At 40.6% G+C, this 23,543-nt stretch overlaps 1 protein-coding gene across 1 annotated transcript in view; it reads right to left on the bottom strand.

Moving 5' to 3' along the window:
- Positions 1 to 23,543, bottom strand: part of itga9 (integrin, alpha 9) — a 389,627-nt gene that overhangs the window by 354,051 nt on the left and 12,033 nt on the right. The gene's annotated exons all lie outside the window — the stretch shown is intronic.

Here is a 23,543-nt window from a genome sequence, read left to right as displayed (position 1 = left end):
ACTGTGTTGCTGGAAAAGCGCAGCAGGTCAGGCAGCATCTAGGGAACAGGAGAATCGACGTTTCGGGCATAAGCCCTTCTTCAGGAATGGGGAAAGTTTGTCCAGCAGGCTAAGATAAAAGGTAGGGAGGAGGGACTTGGGAGAGGGGCGTCGGAAATGTGATAGGTGGAAAGAGGTCAAGGCCTCCTCTATATTGGGGAGACAGGCCGGCTACTTGCGGAGCGTTTCAGAGAACACCTCTGGGACACCCGGACCAACCAACCCAACCACCCTGTAGCTCAACATTTCAATTCCCCCTCCCACTCCACCAAGGATATGCAGGTCTTTGGACTCCTCCATCGTCAGACCACAACAAAACGACGGTTGGAGGAAGAACGCCTCATCTTCCGGCTAGGAACCCTCCAACCACAAGGGATGAACTCGGATTTCACCAGTTTCCTCATTTCCCCTCCCCCCACCCTGTCTCAGTCAAATCCATCAAATTCAGCACCTCCTTCCTAACCTGAGATCTTCTTCCCGACCTCTCCGCCCCCACCCCAGTCTGACCTATTACCCTCACCTTGACCTCTTTCCACCTATCACATTTCCGACGCCCCTCTCCCAAGTCCCTCCTCCCTACCTTTTATCTTAGCCTGCTGGACAAACTTTCCCCATTCCTGAAGAAGGGCTTATGCCCGAAACGTCGATTCTCCTGTTCCCTGGATGCTGCCTGACCTGCTGCGCTTTTCCAGCAACACAGTTCCAGCTCTGATCTCCAGCATCTGCAGACCTCACTTTATCCTTCCTTAGGCAAGGGGTACAGAACTGCACATGATATTCCAAGAGCAGTCTAGTGACCAATTATCAGTGAAAAAGTTAAAAATCACACAATACCAGATTATAGTCCAATAGATTTACCACAACCACCTGATGAAGGAACAGCGCTCCGAAAGCTAGTGCTTCCAATTAAACCTTTTGGACTATAACCTGGTGTTGTGTGATTTTTAACTTTGTACACCCCAGTCCAATACCAGCATCTCCAAATTAGGTTTATCAGGCCAGCTTTCAGAGTGCAGCTCCTTCATCAGGTGGTTGTAGAAGACCATAAGACACAGAATTCATAGCCTTTAAACAACTGCCAAACCTTAAACAGAGGACTGTTCGCAGCAAACTGTCCAGTCTTAGGGACAACATCAACCACAACACTGTACAACCCTGTCAAGTCAATCAATGCAGGATGTGTCAGAGTGTCGACACGGATACCACCATCACCCGGGGTTACCACCATTATGTACGCGGCAAGTACTCATGTGACTCGGCCAACATTGTTTGTCTATCTCATTCACTGCAGGCAAGGATGCCCCAAGGCATGGTACGTTGATGAGACCAAGCAGACACTACGACAATGGGTGAATAGACACTGCGCAACAATCACCAGACTAGGGTGTTCCCTCCCAGTCAGAGAACACTTCAGTCATCAGGGACAGTCGGCCTCAGATCTTCGAGTGACCATCCTCCAAGGTGGACTTTGGGATACGCAACAATGCAGAGTGGCTGAGCAGAGACTGATCGCCAATTTCGGTACACATGAGGATGGCCTTAATCAGGGCCTTGGATTCATGTCACACTGCAGGAGACCCCACTACACTACGCACTCAAACAGTCATACAGACACTCTCTCATACACATGCTGTCTCTCAGACACACACATACACCAACCCCATACTCATACCCATGCATACCCTTTCACAGACTTAAACTTCATCACACCCACACACTTTACCAAGCTTTCGCACACACGCACGGACACAGATACACTAACACACTCACTTTCTTTCTTTCTCTCTCACTCTCACATGCAAATGCACACATTTAACTCTATGGGTAAATTTGTATTTGCAGAATTATATTTGCAGATACATTCTATTTTGCTCAAAAAATGCACAACCTGCAGGCAGTCAATACATGTAAAAGAGAAATCTCAATTATCCAAACAAGATGGGCGGGCAGTATGTCGTTTGGATAATTGATTATTCTGTTAATTGATTCAATGGCTCGCCTCTGGGGCTTGGAGTTTTCTGAAGTTTCCTTTGCCCTCTGCCTTGCTACCACACTCTGTCTCAGGGTTTGTTTTTAAGCAGACACACACATGTGTAAGGGACCTGCAGCATTGCTGAAGCCTGCCACACCAGTCCCCCCCAATCAGTTCAACGGAATTGACAGTGAACACTTGCTAAATCCGGTCCTCGTTCAAGAGACTAAGCAACAGCACATCGTGCACGGTCCTCCACCCCGGTCCAACCCCATCCAACTACGCTTCCCTTTCATCTGCCCCTCTGTCCAACCCCCCAACCCTGTCCAACTCTGCCCCTCCCATCAGCCTCCACTCCCACCACCCAACCCCACCCCCATCTGCCCCTGCCCACCCCCAACCCCCGTCCAACCCTGCCGCCCACCTCCTGTCAGACCCACCATCTGCTCCCCGCCCCTCCGGGGCAGCTGGACTGGACACCAACAGCAAGACTGCTACTGCCTTTGGGAGGGGGAGTCTCAAAATAGCACGTGTGTACACACACAACTTTTTGATAAGTTTCACCTTTGCCCTGTACAATGTTGGAGAGGTTATCTGGGGAAGGGGGGAGGGGGGCGTTTAGGATACACCCCTGTGTGGAAGTTCAGGAAAAGTGTGGAAAGACAGAGAGAGAGCGAGAGAGAAAGAGAGGGTGGCGGTCAATTATTTGGAGATGGTGCCTGGGCTCCCATCGATGTCCAGGACTATTCTTGGCAGCATTTCAGTGAGTCGCGATCGTTTTTAATCATTGTAAACAAAAGACACAATCAATGTTGGAAACACCTCTTTGATATAATGTTTCATTTGGGACTTTGAGATCTTCTTCGGATAATCCAATATTCGGATAATTGATATTCGGATAATTGATATTCGGATAATTGAGTTTCCTCTGTGTTTTGTAAATTCCACTTTGGAAATAGAACCAGTCTGACTCAAGATCGGGGTACAGACAGAGCTCTGACTTCACACCTTTAATACATTGTCTGACCTTCTGTTATAGAACCTTAAGTTATCTTGTGAAGGTGACAGAAAGGAAGTTCTGGGATTTACATATTAATGAACCAAAACCTACAAGCCATTCTAAAAGACGAAAGACTTAACAATATTCCAGGTTTGTTTAATGTATCATTTCAGTAACCATGATTTGGAGGTGCCAATATTGGACTGGGGTGTACTAAGTTAAAAATCACACAACACCAGGTTATAGCCCGAAAGGTTTATTTGGAAGCACTAGCTTTCGGAGCGCTGCTCCTTCATCAGGTGGTTGTGGAGAATAAGACTATAAGACAGAACTTAGAGCAAAGGTCTGACCATTGTGGCACAGACAGACCGTCTCACACAGGGCAGCTCACACCTTAAATGCATTATCTGGGCCGACATGACACCAACTGTTAAAGTTCACTTGAGAATGTAACTTCTAAATGTTCTGCAATTTACACGTGAAAGAACTGAAACCAACATTTTCATTCTAAAAGATGAGAGACTTAAACAATCCAGGATTTTTTGCGATATATAATTTCAGTTACATCATACTGTAAACGTTTGCTATAAATTCTGTGTCATATGGTCTTATTCTCCACAACTACCTGATGAAGGAGCAGTGCTCCCAAAACTAGTGCTTCCAAATAAACCTGTTGGAGTATAACCTGGTGTTGTGTGATTTTTAACTTTGTCCCAGTCCAACACTGGCTCCTCCACTTCAATGACGAAGTCTGTTTGCCTGCCAGCAACTGTGTGATTGGTTCTCAGGTAACTGAACAGTTTGGGGCTGGGAAAAAAAAGAGAAATGCTTTGGTCTCCACCAGTACAAGTGCCTTTTCTTTGTCCTTTGTTTTCAAAAAGGATTTTAAACCTGAATAAAACCAATTCATCATTCCTCCAGTAGTTATCGTAAGCTTCAATTTTAACTGAAAGGCCAGAGACCATGTGTAAGTTAATCAGATACCTTGTGTCTCATGCAAACCAGTAGAAACATCCAGAAAAGGATGACTAAAAAGTAATATTCTAACCAGCATAACAACCATCTCAGTAGCCCATGACTTGGAACCTCTAAGCTACCTTGGAATGATTCTTTGCCAAAGCCTATTTTTCTGTGCATGTATGTGCAGGGGGGGATGGGGAGCAGTGCTGGGCATGAGTGCGAGTGCACGTGTGTGTGCACAAGTGTGAATGCGCGAGACAGCGCGAGAGCTTATAAAGTGGGTAAGAGTTTTAATGTATAGGGTTATAAGTTGATTGATTGTGACCTATCTACTTGTACCTAGAGTCTAATTACCTGAAATAAGTAATAATGCTTGTTAAATACAGAAACCTGGTCCATGTTTGCTAACAACCTGGGTCTGAAATAAGAGAATTTTGTGTACTTACTTTGGCATTTTTCACTTTTGTGATGACTCTAGGAATAGCAGGGCTTGATTTCCAACACTCTACTCCATTTTTTCGTAATCACATCCATTATAATAGATTCTAGTATTTTAACTAAGCTGTCAAGTTAACAGGTCTGTAGTTGCCTCTTTTCTTACTCTCTCCTTTCTCAAACAGAGAGATTCTATTTGAGACCTTCCAAATCTACAGGCATCATTGGTAAATTAATAGACTTTTGAAAGATGATCACCAATGCATCCATTATTTCTGTAACCATCTATTTCAACACTCTTGAGTGAAGGTCATCAGCTCCCAAGTATTTGTCAACTTCTACTTCCATTAATTTCTCCAATACTACTTTTTTTTTAATAATACTAATTTTATTCCCAATCACGTGAGACCCATAGCTTTTAATTATTTCGGGGAAACTTTGTGACCTCTTGAAGACAGACAAATTACTTATCTAGCTTCTCCATTTACTATTATAAAGTCTCTTGTCTCTGCCTGTAATGGACCCCCAGCTACATTTGCTAATCTTTTTCTTTTTTACATGCCTTTCACAAAACATTGTTTCATATTTGAAAGTATATCAAGGAACACAACAATCATTTAGAATAAGGTCCATAAGACATAGGAGTAGAAGTAAAGCCATTCGATCCATCCAGTCCACTCTGCCATTTAATCATGGCTAATGGGCATTTCAACTCCATTTTACCGCACTCTCCCCGTAGCCCTGAATTCCTTGTGAGATCAAGAATTTATCAATCTCTGCCTTGAAGACATTTAACGTCCCGGCCTCCACTGCGCTCCGTGGCAATGAATTCCACAGGCCCACCACTCTCTGGCTGAAGAAATGTCTCCTCATTTCTGTTCTAAATTGACCCACTCTAATTCTAAGGCTGTGCACATGGGTCTGCCTGCCTAATGGAAACAACTTCCCAGCGTCCACTCTTTCTAAGCCATGCATTATCTTGTAAATTTCTATTAGATCTCCCCACAACCTTCTAAACTCTAATGAACACAATCCCTGGTTCCTCAGCCGTTTATCGTATGTTAGGCCCACCATTCCAGGGATCATCCGTGTGAATCTCTGCTGGACACGCTCCAGTACCAGTATGTCCTTCCTGAAGTATGGGGCCCAAAATTGGACACAGTATTCGAAGTGGGGCATAACTAGAGATTTACAAAATCTCAAAAGCACATTGCTGCTTTATATTCCAACCCTCTTGACATAAACAACAACATTACATTTGCATTCTTAATCACAGACTCAACCTACAAGTTAACCTTTAGAGGATCCTCGACTAGCACTTTCCGATCCCATTGTACTTCAGCTTTATGAATGGTCTCACCATTTAGAAAATAGTGCATGCCTGTATTCTTTTTCCAAAGTGCAAGACCTCATTTTTGCTCAGCCATTTTATCAGCCATTTCCTGGACCACTCTCCTAAACTGTCTAAAGTTTCCTGCAGCCCCCCCTACCTCCTCAGTACTACCTGCCTGTCCCACCTAACTTTGTATCATCAGCAAACTTCGCCAGAATGCTTCCAGTCCATTAATCAGATCAATAATATATAAAAAGTGAATAGCTGTGGACCCAACACTGAACCCAGCGGGACACCACTTGTCACCGGCTGCCATTCCGAAGAAAGAACCGTTTATGCTAACTCTCTGCCTTTTGTTGGGCAGCCAATCCTCAATCCATGCCAATAGCTGACCTCAAACACTACTTTACTCAGCAGCCTCCCGTGAGGCACCTTATCAAAGGCATTTTGGAAATCTAGATCGATAACATCCATTGGATTTCCCTGGTCTAACCTACTTGTTACCTCTTCAAAAGAATTCTAACAGGTTTGTCAGGCACGACCTCCCCATAGTAAATCCATGCTGACTCTTGATACGGCTGAAATGTCAGGATTCCACATCTGCTCATTTCTCAGATCATTAATCTTTGCTTGTTTAACCTTTAACATGCAGAAAAAATTTTCCAATGGGAATTCTCATTCAGTTAGCATTCCCACCAAGAATGCAAAGTAATAAAAGAGTTCTTAAAGGTTTCTTCATCAAGAAGTGCTTAACAATTTTGTTTTGTTCATTTGACAGCATGTTGTGCATTAAAAAACATGACCCTGTTATGACATATATCATTGTTGCAATACAATGCACAGTTCCCTATCTTTTTCCCAAATGCAAGACAATAAATACATTTGTTAAATTATAAACAGTGCCCCTTGAACTGTCATATCCTTTGGTTTACAAAAATAGTTCAAATCTATACTTCAGCACTTTCTAACACCTTTTCTCAAAATAAAGCTATTTGATAGTCCACAACTGCATCACTTTTCTCGTCAAGCATTAAACAAAATGCATTTTTAAACATACATGAAAAAATGTCAGAACCTTCTCAGAATTAAGCAAATTAGCACATTTAAGTTTCTGAATATTTTGGGGATGTCGTTTTGTAGTAATAGACCACATCTTTGTTGAATAATAAAAAGATTTAACTTTATACAACAAGTTTTATGACTTCAGAATGTCCCAAAGTGCTTTACAACAAAAAATGTGGTTCTGATATGTGGTGATTGTGATCACACTATCTAAATTGTAGCAGCTGGCAATACAGCACTACGTTAATATTGAACTGAATTGTCTGCTAAGATTTGTGTGCTCATATCCTGGAATGGATCATGAATTAACTCACGTAGACTGAACAGTGCTCTCAACTTGCTGACACCAGAACAGAAAGTAAGATTACTTTTATTGCCCAACATCCCAGCAGGCAACTAACACCACAAACTTCAAAATCAGCTACAATCTTCAAACAGCCCAGGCAGATTCTTGTAATTGCTAATAACCAGGTTTAATTTTTGTAAAAACTCTAAAGTTACACATGAAACATTTTATCTGATATTCAGAATTTCCAACAACACATTTTAGCCACCATGAACCCTGCAGTGTATAAACAATTCTATCTTTAAGTTCAGTAAGAGGTTATGCTTTTCTCTAATATAACATTGGTGGTTCAATGTTGAGATCACATTCGTTGAATGGCGTACCCAGTTGGACTATTCCGTATTTTAACACACCAATGGTATTGTAAAGGTTAATAAGTGCCTTCATAACCACTTCAGGCTTCAGCTGTGAGAGGCCAATAACTGATTCTAATTTCAAAGACACTTCAAAGATCATATCATTCAGTTAAAAAAAACACAGACACTAGAATACAGGAAATAAGGGCAGACAGAGTATAAAACCATTCAAGACTGTTGCAAAATTCACTGGTACCTTGGCTGATCTGAACTTGTATTTTTTTAAAGATTACTTGCAGTGTGGAAACAGGCCCTTCAGCCCAACAAGCCCACACCGACCCTCCGAAGAGCAACCCACCCAGACCCATTCCCCTACATTTATCCCTTCACCTAACACTAAGGGCAATTTAGCATGGCCAATTCACCTAACCTGCACGTCTTTGGACTGTTTCCTCGTTCTCATTACTCTCAACTTTCTACAGTTTCTGTCTATTTGAATATGCTCAATAACAGCTATCACAGCTCTCTTGGTACAGATTTCCAAAGATTAACAAGTTTGAAAGAAGAAATTCCTTTCATTCTCAGTTGTGAATGGGTAACCCTGAAACTGTCAATATCTTCCTTCAACAGTACCTTTCTAACCATGAACCTCCCACAATCTGGAAGGATAATATGATCAGATGCATGGCAGCACCATCACCTGCAAGTTCCCCTTCAAGTTACACATTATTCTGAATTTGAATGATATCATTATTCCTTCACTGGCACTGGGTCCATATTCTGGACGTGGAAATGTCTACCCCACATGGACTGAAACAATGCAAGAAGAGAGCTCACCAACAACCTCAAGGGCAATTAAGAATGGGCAATACATGTTGGCACACACAACCTGCAAAATATTTTTTTTAAACTATGCTGTAAAGCTCCAAAGAATCTGAAGTTTCAATAAGATCACTTCTCATTCCTCTAAATTCCACTGGGTATGAGCCCAACCTGCTCAAACTTTACTCGTAAGACAATCACTCATCCAAGGTGAAATTTCTCTGAACTGATCCCAATGGAATTGTATCCCTTTTAAGTAAGGAGATCAAAACTTATCACACTATTCTAGGTGTGGTCTCACCAATGCCTTGGACAGTTGCAAGAAGACTCTCTGTTTTTGTGTTCCAAACCCCTTGCAATAAAGGGCAACATTCCATTTGCCTTCTTAATTAGTTATACCAGCTTAGATGCACACTGCACGTCTAAAGACTCCCAGATCTCTCTATTCTGCAGCATTGTGTAGGTTACCTGCTTATGAGAAATTGTTTTTTCCCTTCTTCATACCAGTGAATAACCTCTCAATCTGCCTTTTTAAAAAAAAAAATCCATTCACTGACCAACATATAACAAGAGGTTTATTTGAAATTGCAAGCTTTCAGAGCTCCACACTTTCCTCAGACATGGGATAATTGGAAGGTATAAGACACAGCTTTCCTAAGCAAAAAGTTAACAACTTTAAAACTAGCTGTCCTTGTTGAACCCTTTAATCAGTTAGGAGGTAGACTGCTGATTAAAATGCAAAATCTATATTCCTTTCAAGTCTTTGTCCCTAGATAATTAAAGGTTTTATTAACATACAAGAGGTGATATCTCAGGTTAGACAATACAATTTAGATGCGAGGATTCTGTCTATGTATTAAGCGGAGGTCCAATTTTATTTTTTTGATAGGAGAGGGAGGGGGGTGCACATGTGTGTAGATGTGATTGCACGGTGTATATATATAAAATACAGTGTGTGTGTGATTATGTGTGAGAGAGGGTCTGTGTACGTGTGTGTGGGAGTATATTGTGTGGTGGGGTTACCTGCAATGTGATGTGAACTCAAGATCAAGGTTGATACTGTCCTCATGGGTATAGAACTTAGTTATCAGATTGCTGTTAAATCTAGGTTTGGTCAATATATCATATCAGTTGCATGACACTATAATATTTTGCTATAAAATCAGTGTCCTACGATCCTGCCCCACTCGTTACCTGATGAAGGAGCAGCACTCCAAAAGCTAGTACTTCTAAGTAAACCTGTTGGACCATAACCTGGGTTTGTGTGATTTTATTTTAATAAGTGGTTGATCAAATCAAACAACATATTCTTTTGGCTTTTCCTAATGAATAGTACATACCAAAATCAACCAGCCTTTACTTTCAAAATTCAAAACAAAAGGTCAATGGTTCGAAGTGAACCTGAGGTTAGGCAGCACTGATTGAGAAATGCTGTGTACACTAATAGCTAAACTAATAAAAATTTTCAGATATTCAGTTGAGGTCATAATGGCTCATTTCCCCTTGCTGAAAGTCAGATACATTCATTTGCAGGGAATTGTTCTCTGCAAGCTCAAAGAATATGTTCAAGCCGTGCAAATTTATTAATTACCCTGCAGCATATTTAATTTAGTAGCTTTAAATTAAGGGATGGTAGGTATAGGACAGATGTTAGGGGTAGGTTCTTTACTCAGCGAGTCGTGAGTTCATGTAATGCCCTGCCAGTAGCAGTGGTGGACTCTCCCTCTTTATAGGCATTTAAGCGGGCATTGGATAGGCATATGGAGGATAGTGGGCTAGTGTAGGTTAGGTGGGCTTGGATCGGCGCAACATCGAGGGCCAAAGGGCCTGTACTGCGCTGTATTCTTCTATGTTCTATGTTCTGTAGGGTGCCTATAGGTACCTATTGCTTTCTCCATAGCAACATCTCAGCCAGAGCCGAGTTTCTAACCAATCAGCACTTTTTTTCTTGTATGATGATTGGTTGAAACTTGGCATTCTGGTGATTATCCTGAGGAGTGCAAGATAAAAGACTTCAGCAATGTGTCTTCCTTTTCAGTAATATTCACATTTAATAATTCATAGAGTCATAGAGATGTACAGATAAAGGAAACAGATCCTTCGGTCCAACTCTTCCATGCCGACCAGATATCCCAACCCAATCTAGTCACACCTACCAGCACCCAGCCCATATCCCTCCAAATCCCTCCTATTCATATACACATCCAAAATGCCTTCTAAAATGTTGCAATTGTACCAGCCTCGACCATTTCCTTGGGCGGCCCATTCCATACACGTACCACCTTCTGCGTGAAAAAGTTGCCCCTTAGGTCTCTTATATCTTTCCCCTCTCACCCGAAACCTATGCCCTCTGGTTCCGGACTCCTCCACCCCAGGGAAGAGACTTTGTCTATTTATCCTATCCATGTCCCTCATGATTTTATAAACCTCCATAAGGTCACCCCTCAGCCTCCGATGCTCCAGGGAAAACAGCCCCAGACTATTCACCCTCTCCCTATAGCTCAATTCATCTAACCCTGGCAACATCCTTGTAAATCTTTTCTGAACTATTTCAAGTTTCACAACATCCTTCCAATAGCAGGGAGACCAGAATTGCACACAATATTCTAACAGTGGCCTAACCAATGTCCTGTACAGCCGCATGACCTCCTGTACTCAATACTCGGACTAATAAAGAAAAGCATACCAAATTCCTTCTTCACTATCCTATCTACCGGTGATTCCACTTTCAAGGAGCTATGAACCTGCACTTAAAAGGTCTCTTTGTTCAGCAGCACTCCCTAGGACCTTGCCATTAAGTGTACAAGCTTTGCTTTCCCAAAATGCAGCACCTCGCATTTATCTAAATTAAACTATTTCAAAGGTTATCACTATTAGCCATAGTTCAGTTACCAATATTTGAACTGAAAATGTGTTGCTGGTAAAGCACAGCAGGTCAGGCAGCATCCAAGGAACAGGAGGGCTTATGCCCGAAACGTCGATTCTCCTGTTCCTTGGATGCTGCCTGACCTGCTGTGCTTTACCAGCAACACATTTTCAGCTCTAATCTCCAGCATCTGCAGACCTCACTTTCTCCTACCAATATTTGAAGTACTCTTAAAAAAACTGATTCTGGCAATAAAGAAACAAAATGATAGTATCAATCAACTCAAACAAACAAGATCCAGAACAGAAGTGGGGATGGGGTAAAAGGAACAGCACTGAACTCAACATAAAAGACAAAATATTTCACATATTACAGGCAAGGAAAGTCAGCTATTTGTCTATTTTAGAAGAAAAATAATAACCTCATGCATTCTAAATCACAATCACTGTAGTGCACAATTATTAATAAAAATTAAGTTCATAATACAGTTGTTATAGCCAATGTGTACCACAGACTCTTTTCAGAAAACTACTTTGGCAAAATAACTAAAAATGTGAATATATTATCTGATGCTCAAAGCTGAGCCTATGTGGTATCTGAGTGAAATATAATCCACCAAAAATAATGTTGTGACTTAGTGAAGAGATATGTAGTTTTAAAGCTATCAAAATTCTTTCGACAAAAATACATTTCCACCTGTTCACAGTCTGCAAGTCAATGTGCTTCTGCAAAAGATTTTATCAACTCTGAGCATCCTGTTGATCTTCAGCATTTCTGTAAACACTTCACAAATGTTATTTCTGCACTAAATTAATGGGTGGCCTGAGCAAAACAACAAAAACATTAAAAGGATCAAATCACTGGTGAAAGCTATGCATGAGAGACCCACTCCGAAAACCTGACTTCTGTCTTCATATCCCCAAATGTCCACTTACAAAGCTGCATGTAGAAGGCCACTGAGAAATGTGAGCTTAATCTTTCTTCTTATTTTCCTAGTTCACTGCCATTGCTTTGAAGCACAGGTACTGGTAACCTTCACAACAGATTACTGGGCTGTCATCAGTCAAGAGCTAAACTCTTTCTGGCCATAATTTAAATAAACCATCCATAACATACAATAGGTAGCTGTGATATACAATACACCAGTCATTTTGTTTTGGTTGGAAACATCAAAAGAGCAATTAGGGCCACAATTGTAGCTATGTTTTCCCATTGTGGAAGTTCCATTCATCTAGCATGCAACAATTTTAAGTTGCCATCAATCAATTAATTCTCATATGTCCTCAGGCCATTTATTAATTTGATGAAGATATATCATTTCAATAATTTTAGTGATGATACTGCTGGAAGCAATTAATGAGTGGTCAGTCACAATGCACCATGGTTAAGTGTTTTAAATATTCCAAGTCAAATTTCATGTCAAAAGGAGGTCCGTCAAGCAGACAGCCCAATGCAGATCTAAAAGCAGACATTCAAGTTCCCTATGATTGGGTCACAAATTCTCAGGGCCTTTCATATCCAAACCTATTCAGTTTAGGTTGCTAACTTGGTGGCATTATCACATGGCCTCCAAATCACCCCTCTGTCAAACTGTCTTTCTTTGCTTGCCTCAGCTTCAACATTTTTCCAGCTAATAAGCAACACAAAAAAACTATTTTTGCTGACGTTCCTTGAATTTTCACATCAACATCCAGCAGATGAATCCTTAAATCTTGGAAATGCAAGGATAACCTTGGAATGAGTGTACTCCAATCAGCTCCTTTCTCCCATGCCCCCAACACCAAAACCACTCAATCCACTAAAACAAAGATAAATTACAAATGACTGTTGACAGTATTTGGATAATTAACAAATATGACAGCTTTGTCATTCTGTCTCTCACATATTCTTAAATACTGGGTTATTTTGGTCCAATGGCTGTATTACTTGGACCTGGACACCGAGCTCATAGGCCTGTCTGGTCAGCTGCATCCGCCTGGTCAGAAGCATATATTTAGTGTAAATTTTTTCCATAACAGTTGCTCAGCCTCCATCTGTTTCCAGATCAACAGAAAATAGTGAGCAACATGGTAATGCTACCCTTCTGGATCTGATCAAAATAGAATTCAAATAATTTTAAGTATACTGCTAAGACTCAAGTATTGCACGGAATTTAACAAACGGTTGATCTTACTGGTCTCAGGGTAGAATGGACCAAGTTAAAATTGGGGATAGACAGCTTTGAGAGTCTGTGCTCTGCGCAAGCACCTGTTCAAAGGAGAAATGGCTAACATTCAGGGAACAGCCCAAATCATTTACAGTGAAGAAAACCAAATGCAAGTGGCACTGTGCTGTATTGTGACACTGCAATATTTCCACAAATCAAAGGTGCATTCAATGAAAATTATATCACTTAATTCCAGGAATATGGAAAAACACAAAAGGGATTCCCAACTGTATCACAGGAATGCTGCTATCCCTTTATTTGAAGAGGATCACAAGACAGACTTATTAAAGCAACTAAAATGGTAACATATAGAGTTTGTAACAAATAGACAATTTGTTTTTAAATGAAGTTTGAGGTCAGTCCCAATTTTATTGGGGGCCAGAGCACAATGCATGCATATCGTGAACCAAAGAAAATTACAGCACAGAAACAGGCTCTTCGGCCCACCAAGCCTGTGCCATCCAGATCCTCTATCTAAACCTGTCACCTATTTTCTCAGGATCCGTATCCCTCTGCTCTTTGCCCATTCATATATCTGTCCAGATACATCCTAAATGACGCTACCGTGCTCACCTCTGCTGGAAAGACATTCCAGGGATCCACCACCCTCTGCATAAAGAACTTTTCCCCTTTCCCCTCTCACCTGGAACTCAGCCCCTAGTAATTGTGACTGCAACTCTGGGCTAAAGCTTCTTACTATTCACCTTGTCTATACTTCATGATTTTGTAGACCTCAATCAGGTCCTCCCACAACCTCCAGCTTTTTGATGATAATAATCCTAATCTACTCAGCCTCTTTTCATAGCTACCACCTTCCATACCAGACTACATCCTGGCGGTCCTCCACTACACCCTCTGCAAAGCATCCACATCCTTTTGGTAATGTGGTGACCAGAACTGTGCACAGTATTCCAAATGTAACCAGGTCACATAGAGATCTCACTGCGGCAAATAAGTTTACTGACTGACCGGAACATTCAACCCGCAAATCATCACTTAGGAAGCATAACCTCAGACCCAATCAGGCAGCAGGTAGTTGCCAGTGGTGAAGGAAGTGCAACCCAGGCCAAGGAAGACTCACAGTCTAGGGCCTGGAGTAGCATTCCTCACACATAACATTAAAATAAAAAGTTTCTATGTTCAGTTTCTTCCTGTCTACAATCCCCCTTCAGACAGGTCTGAAACAGTGGAAAAACCCTTTCCAATTCAACATTCAGATAAATACTACAATCATTTCCCGATTGCACAATAAGGACTCAAAAAACATACATAGAAAGAAACCTCAGCTGATCTCATGTGTATCCTGCTAATCTGCTCAAAAAGAACAAGCTAACTTCAGGATATGGCAGGAAGGCAAAAGTATTAATAGACATTGACTGATGTCATTTAAACTGAACACTTCTCTCACCTTCTCCATCACTACTCAACACCATTTCTTTCTGTCAGGTGAAGAGTTATTTGTAGTAAACAAACACATGAAGATGTTGCTAACTCATTAGTTTAAAAGCAGAGCTATACTCAAGAAATGCTTCTCTCATTCTGCAGTACGTCTACCCAAAATATCAAAAACAGGGTTCATCAAATAAAGTTAGATCACAACGTAGGCTCTATCAATGGGAATGCACTCGTTCTTTTTTTAAAATCCTTCAATCTGATATCCTTTCACTTGAGAACCTTACCAGAGTTGAAACTGGTCACAACATAATGATCAAGGAGGCCTTCAAGAAAGTGTTAGATATTGTAAAACTTTTTTTATAGACACATCAGTTGGTGAAACTCCTGGTATGTAGAACTGGAACTGATAAGAAACTTCTCACTCGCCAACTTGTAAATCATTTGCTGAACCATATTTCATTAAATTGCATGATATCAATAAAAGCTAGCATCATATTTTCTTGCTTTGGGGGTCTGCTAGTGAGTTTATACAGATGCATATGTATCCATAACGTGTCAAACATGTTCAACCTGCATGTTTTTGTTGTCAAATTTTATTACTACAAACAACCATAAATGTGTGAAGATGTACACATAGTTTTAAGAGCAGAGGAGATATACAACATCACCACATGAAAAGGGATGCACAAACATAGAAAAAGAAGTACGCTTTTCAATCCCTCTAGCCTGCAGTGCCATTCAAATTGATCATGCTGTATCTTAATTCCATTTATCCACTTTGATACCATGATCCTAAATACCCTCATCTAACACAAAATTATCCAACTTAATGTTGACGTTTTCCATTGATCGCACCTTCATAGCTTTGTGCAGGAGATGTTTCTAAATACTATAAGTACTTCCTGAAAGCACTCCTGAATGGCCTCAATCTAATTTTAATGTTATGCCCCCTTGTTCTGAATTCCACAAAGGAAATCCATTTCTCTCTTAGTGATACCTCAAAGTTAGCTTTCAATTTTCTATAATCAACAACATAAAACCTAGTCTATGCAGCACACCCACACATTTGACCACTGTATCAGTATGTTGAAACCACAGTTAAGACTAATACGTACTTCAGAGGTGAGCTGTCCAAAGATGTACAGAGGATGTGAGCTGGGATGAATCAGAAATGTATACAATTATAAGATAACTCTTATTCACTTTGTAATCCAAGCCTCTTGAAATAAAGGCCAATATTCTACTAGCCTTTATTGTTATTTCTTGAACCTGACCACTATCTTTTAATAATGAGGAAGAAAGAATAAAATACCCGGCTTCATATTAAAAGGAGAAATGTATTAGAAGCTACAAATGTAGGGAAAAAAATGAATGACTTTAGAAAAGAGATCAAAATGCCATCCGCATACAGTATTCTAATCTTTCTCACCCCCTGATTACACATCAACTGTGGTAAATGTCATGGAAGAAGAACTAAGAAAAGGATTAGTTCATTTGCATTTGAAAACACTCAGAAACACCCACTTTTCAACTTGTGTGAGTGAAGAAATATTCAGTGTTCTGGGTGCCAGATATAATCTTTTGAGAGGTCACTTTCTAGTTCAGATGAATGGAAACTATTTGAAGTGTGTACAAAATCATAAAACCTCAAAACAGCAAGTCAGTGATTGGTAATTCTACAGCAAGTAACTCGCACTTTTCTCAAAGCCTATCCACGGGCATAAGTCCTACCAGAATATACTTTTGCAAAGGATGCCTGCAGAAAGATACAATGGTTTTTGTCAAGGTTCATACCAAGCAACTCCATGACACAGGTCTCTGTGTTCTATGGTCTGTTCCCCAGGACATAGAGACAACATCGACTGTGCTTGGAGGACCATCAACTCAGTGAAAGACACTCTTTGGTCTGCCCAAAGCTTGTTTGTCTTCCAGAGCAAGGAGTTGACCTCAACCAAGTGGCACATTCCAAGGTCCAGGACCACATGGTGAGGGACGTACTAAAGACTGGGGCAGTTGCCTCAAAGGAACAGTAGGAAAGAATGACCATCTAAGGCCTTTCTGCCAAAGGTAAATAGAGATCCATTCAGTTATCAGACCCTTCCAAAGCCTCAAATATACATAAATATAAAATTGTGTAGAAGAAAGCAATGTCTTTGGGTTTTTTTCTTGCTGGATAGAGTCAAACTCCAATGTTAGTTTCTTCATATGCTACTGTACAGTGACTATGTATGCAATGATATTTTTTATGAATAAAATATATTTTTGAAATGAAAATATCAGTAGTGTGAAAAAACACTCAAGTTGCCTAGATAGTACCAATGCCAACAACACAAGAAGCTTGGCATCATTCAGAATGAAACATCCTGCTTGGTTGGCATCACATCCACAAACATTCACTCTCTTCACTGCTGATGCACTATCTAAAAGATGCACTGCAGAAATTCACCAAGGCTCTTGAGACAGCACTTTCCAAAACCATGACCTCTATCTCAGTAGAAACATGCATCAACTGCATGGGAACACCACCATATGCATGATCCCCTCCAACTCAACATTTTGATATGGAATTATACCACTTAGTCAGAACCCTGGTAACCCTGATAGCTTTGTGGGTGTCCCTATACCTGTAGGATGGCAACAGGTCAAGAAGGATATTATTAAACTAGAGAGGGTTCAGTAGAGATTTACCAGGATGTTGCTGGGAATGGAGGGTTTGAGTTATAAAGAAAGGCTGGATAGGCTGCGACCTTTTTCACTGGAGCGTAGAAGGTTGCGAGGTGCCCCGATAGAGGTTTATAAAATCATGAGGGGTATAGATAGGGCTATTGGTAGATGTTTTTTCCCTAGATTGGGGGATTTCAAGAAGACCAGGGGACATACTTTTTAAGGTGAGAGGACAGAGATTTAAAAAAAAGACATGAGGGTGCAAATACTTTGCACAGGTGGTTCACGCATGAAATGAACTTCCTGAGGAAGTGGTGGATGTAGGCACAGTTACAACATGTAAAAAAACATTTGAACAAGTACATGGATAGCAACAGTTTGGAGGGATATGGGCCAGGAGCATGCAGGTGGGACTAGTTTAGTTGGGGATTATGTTCGGCATGGACTGGTTGGAATGAAGGGTCAGTTTCCCGGCTGTATGACTATGACCACCATCTTCCCCAGGGCAATAAAGGGATGAACAATTAATGCTGGTCCAGCCAGGTTTGCCCAACTCGCAAGAATGAATGTGCGTGTCCTGGATAGTGTTGAGTTTTGTGCATGATCGTGAAGCAATACCTATCCAGACCAGTGGACAGAATTCTATTATACTCCTGACTCATGCCTTATGGATGATGACCAGAATTGCGGAGAGTTACTTTCCACAGAATCCTAACCCCTGACCTGATCTTTTAGCTACAGTTATTAAATCACTAGTCCAGTTAAGTTTCTAGGCAAAGATAATGATAGGTAATGACAGTCAGAAATTCAATGAGGTAATGTCATATAAAGTCAAGGGGTGATGGTTAGATTCTCTCTTGTTGGGGATGGTCATCACCTGGTACTTGTGTGATGCAAATGATATGGAAATTTCTCAACGAAAAGCTGGATATTGTCTTCAGACATTCACCACATTATGCATAGTCTCCTCCTAATCCTTCTTTTAGTAATATGTATCAGTTAAACAGGCCACATACATTAGGGAAACTGCACTAACCAATTTCCATTACCATTACTGTCAATCACAATAAATTAATTACTTGTTCACACTGTATTGGTTATTATGGGCTGCATTCAGTAAACAAATGGAATGAAGGGGATCCATTGGAGTGACCGTGGATGCTTGCAATCAATATGAAAGTAAATCAAATATTTTCTTCTCTCTCACAAACATGCGATATGGTTGATGACATAATCAGATCAAGAGCATCACACAAATGAGTTTGGCAAATTAGGCTTAAATTAATACAAAAGTAATTTCAGGATATTGAAAGGATTCATTCTGCATGAGTTCACTGATACGTGGCAGCACAGAGATCAATATGGTTTGGAGAATTAGGCCCAAAACATTAGCCATGACATCAATCAAGGATTGAGCTGCATTATCAGTGGAATTGCATAACTGTGTACGCATGTCCACTGATGCCTGTGTCACTGTGGACTGCCTGAAAGGAAATTTGTTTTTCCTGTCCTTTGATACTTTTATGGAATCAAGCAGCTTTTGGAATGCTTTGAAAAATGCACTGTGTGTTACACTTTGTGAACTTTGGGGAAAACATGCTGAGGCTGTTGGAATATTCTGACAACTAAGAGTCACCCAGTTTTATGGCATCAAATGTCATTATTAGATGTTGTGATACATGTTAGATATGTATTTACTGCAGTGATTGAATAAAGTCTACTATCCTTGAAATTCATTTCAGCACTATACTAATACACATTCAGAACTGAAATACACAATGTTTGGGAACTTTAATATCCAGCTTTGAAGTAATTTAAGAATGCACAATCATTTAAGTTTGAAACAAATTAATTTTAAGCTTTCTCTTAGATTAAAAACAGTTGCCTCTAGATTATTTCAATTGACAGAACAACTGATAAAGCTGAAAAAGGGGCATCATTTTGCAATTACAAAATGTTAGATTGGCTGAAGATGTGATAGTTTATTTTGTACAGTTGGGTCTTTACAAATGCTTCACTGAGTTTCAGAAACATATTTTAGGAGGGAGCTGTGCTCACAAATTGAATAATAGTTTTGAGAGGCACTTAAAGGACTTCTTAAAGTATGACATAAATGGACTCAAGGGTTTGGGCATAGTGCAGTGACATAGATGGAGAACTGGTTAGCAGAAAGGAAACAAAGAGTAGAAGTAACAAACATGGATTGATATGGGCAGAGCGGTAGACTTTATCTATATGGCCTTCAGAAAGGCGTCAACAAGGTTCCCCATGGAAGACTGGTGAGCAACGTTAGATCTCATTGAATACAGGAAGAACTAGCCATTTGGATACAGAACTGGCTTAAAGGTAGAAGACAGAGGGTGGTGGTGGAGGGTTGTTTTTCAGACTGGAGGCCTGCAACCGGTGGAGTGCCACACGATCGGTGCTGGTTCCCTACTTTTCGTCATTTATATACATGATTTGGATGTGAACATAGGAGGTACAGTTAGTAAGTTTGAAGATGACACCAAAATTGGAGGTGTAGCGAAAAGTACAACAGGATCTTAATCAGATGGGAAAATGGGCTGAGGAGTGGCAGATGGAGGGTTAATTTAGATAAATGCGAAGTGCTGCATTTTGGAAAAGCAAATCAGGGGCAATACTTATACACTTCATGGTAAGGTCTGAGAGAGTATTGCTGAACAAAGACTTTGGAGTGCAGGCTCATAGCTCCTTGAAAGTAGAGTCTCAGGTTGATAGAATAGTGAATAATCCATTTGGTATGCTTTCTTTTACTGGTCAGAGCATTGAGTACAGGAGTTGGGAGGTCATGTTGCGGCTGTACAGGACATTGGATAGGCCACTGTTGGAATATTGCTTGCAACTCTGGTCTCTTCCTATCAGAAAATTGTTGTGAAACTTGAAAGGGTTCAGAAAATATTTACAAGAATGTTGCCAGGATTGGAGGGCTTGAGCTATAGGGAGAAGCTGAATAAGCTGGGGCTGTTTTCCATGCAGCAGAGGATGAGGGGTGACCTTACAGAAGTTTATAAAATCATGAAGGGCATGGATAGGTTAAACAGATGAGGTCTTTTCCTGGGGTCAGGGAGTCCAGAACTAGAGGGCTTAGGTTTAGAGTGAGAGAAGAAAGCTATAAAAGGGACATAAGGGGCAACTTTTTCACACAGAGGGTGGTGCATGTATGGAATGAGTTGCCAGAGGAAGTGATGGAGGCTGGTACAATTACAGTATTTAAAAGGTATCTGGATGGGTATATGCATAGGAAGGGTTTAGAGGAATATGGGCCAGGTGCTGACAGGTGGGACTAGATTAGGTTAGGATATCTGTTTGGCATGGACGAGTTGGACTGAAGGATTTGTTTCTGTGCTGCACATCTCTATGGCTCGAGGGCTTTTTCTGAGTAGCAGAAAATTAGATGGGTACCACAGGGATCAATGTTTGGACCCGAGCTACTCACTATATATATTAATGTTTTAGGTAAGGGACTAAATGTAATATCTCCGAGTTTACAGATGTCACAAAGCTTGGTAGGAGAGGGTGCAGTTGGACAATTGCATGGCGGATGAAGTATTATATGGATACATGTGAAGTTATCCACTTTGGTAGCAACAAAAGAAAACAGAAAGTAGATTATCTGAATGACAACAGATTAGGAAAGGGGAGATGCAATGAAACCTGAACATTCTCATATAGCAGTCGCTGAAAATAAGCATACAGGTGCAGCAGGCAGTTACGAAAGCGAACGGTATGTCAGCCTTCATGGTGAAAAGATTCGAGTGCAGGAGCAGGTGCAGTCTTACTGCAATTGTACATGGTGTTGGTGAAAACATAACTGGAGATGTGTGTGCAGTTTTGGCTTCTTATATGAGCAAAGATGTCCTGGCTATGGAGGGAGTACAACAGATTTACCAGACAACTTCCAAGGATGGCAGAACTGATGTGTGGAGACAGAATGGAGTGGGTAACATTATATTCATTTGAGTTGGGGGATCTCATAAAATCATGTAAAATTCTAACAGGACTAGACAGATTAAATGTAGGAAGGATGTTCCTGATGATTGAGGACTCCAGAACCAGGCGTCAAAGTTTAAAGATATCAGCCATTTAGGACCAAGCTGAGAAGAAATTTCTTCACCCATGGAGCAGTAAGCCTGCGGAACTCTACCTCAGGTTGAGGACAAAACATTTAAGGTTTTCAAGAGTTACATGTACTTCTTACAGTTAAAGAGATGAAGGGTATGGGGGAAAAGCAGGAACAGAATACTGAGTTGAATGACTAGCCATAATCATATTGAACAGCACAGCCGGCTCCAAGGCTGCATGGCCTACTCCTGTTCCTTCTTTCTATGGTTCTATGTTTCTATATTTAGCCATCTTTACTGGGGACCTAATTAGAAATTTGTTTATTTTTATAACTGCATGACAACTTGAGAGAATTTATCATTTTGTTTGGTTTGGCTTTCTTTTCCAGTATGAATGGCTGCATGACTCAATGACAACGCTGTTGTATTGTGCTGAATATGTTTTCTTAACATCCATTTCAAAAGGATTCTAATTGCTATCACCTAGCTTCTGCATTAGTGACTACACCTCTAAAGTATTTTGTTGGCTATAAGCTGCTTTGGGATATTGAACTACAGATGAACCTCGATTATCCAACACGCGATTATCTGAATATCGGGTTATCCAGCAAAATCGCAAGATCCCAATGTCTGGTGAAACGATGTTATCTGGCATTCGATTATCCGGAATTCGATTAACTGAATGAACTACTCCCCACTCGTGTCCTTCGGGTAATCAAGGTTCCTGTGTAGACAAGTCATTTCTTTCGTGTTGGACCCAAGCAATTTTATTCATTGCTCCTGTTCAGGCTCTGCTTAGTATGTCCAATTTTAAGATGATTGCAATTAAGGTATGCAATCCCACAAATATTAAAAGTTAGAATTACTTATGACTTGTCATATCATGAAGTATCCTATAATGTTAGAAATGCAACATATAGCAAGTCATAAACTTCTCAGTTAAAGATGTAAATACAAATCAAATACAAAAGCAAAATACTACAGATCTTGGGTATCTGAAATAAGAGCAAAAATAGCTGGAAATGCTCAACAGACCAGGCAGCATCTGATGTGAGAAACAAAGTTAATGTTTCAGGGCAATGACTCTCCCACATCACTCAGAAGGTTCTTGTCCTGAAACATGAACTCTGTTTCTCTCCATGGATACTACCTTAAACACCCCACTCACTTTGCAGAGAGTTATTAAAAATAAAGACCTGCACATAGCAAATTACCACCTCTCAAGTGGCTCAGTATCTACAGAAAGCAGCTATCTCATTGAACAGAGAAGCCGTATAACAAAGTGAATAGTCTATTAAGTTTGGTTTTAGTGTTGAGGTATGCAGGTAAATGCAGAGGAGTGCAGTACACAACGAATGCTGAACTGGACTTGAAATGTTAACCTTTCTCTCCACAGATTCTGCCGGAACTGCTGAGTTTCTCCAGTAATTTCTGTTGTTGTGTAATTTAGAAGTTTACTTGCAGCAATCAGCATCTCACCAGCCCTTTTTTTCTGCCCTTATATTTACTATTTGGTAGTTTATTCTGTTGTAATTTTATTTGTCTGGAGCTTTAGAATCATTTCTGACATTGCTGTCTTATCTCTGAATAATTCCTAAATCAAGGATCCCCACCGACTGTTCTTTTACTTGGCTGTACCATTTTGGAGACTCCACGCTATCACAGACATTAATCTTTCATCAATCTGATTCCAAATACCTTGAAATACAAATAATTAAAAGAAAGATCACACAATACATTCATTGACTCTCCAACCTCAATCCAGTTTCATAAGCTTATGCACCCTGAAACACATACCGCGTGAAGCAAAGTGTCTTCCCTTTTTTAGCTGCTTAACTCTACTTGCATTTATCTCTAAAAAGTCATTATCCTCAAGGATGAGAGGCCTCATCAGTTGCAGCTGGCTGATCAATCCTCAATCGCCCTGCTATAGCTTGTAACGTTGGTTCCCTGTTTGTCTCCAGACCTCAAGTCTCAACGACATTCAATAGTCTAGGCATCATGCACCTTTTACTGCTGGCCTGAATGAATTGCTAGCAAGTTCAATTGCCAAATGGATATGTCT

Source organism: Chiloscyllium plagiosum, unplaced genomic scaffold (genome assembly GCF_037043375.1).
Source record: "Chiloscyllium plagiosum isolate Xiang-an unplaced genomic scaffold, Cpla_swu_hap1 HiC_scaffold_4, whole genome shotgun sequence".
Taxonomy (NCBI): Eukaryota; Metazoa; Chordata; class Chondrichthyes; order Orectolobiformes; family Hemiscylliidae; genus Chiloscyllium; species Chiloscyllium plagiosum.
The sequence above is the reverse complement of the archived record's forward strand: the minus strand, read 5'-3'. Positions and strand labels throughout refer to the sequence as shown.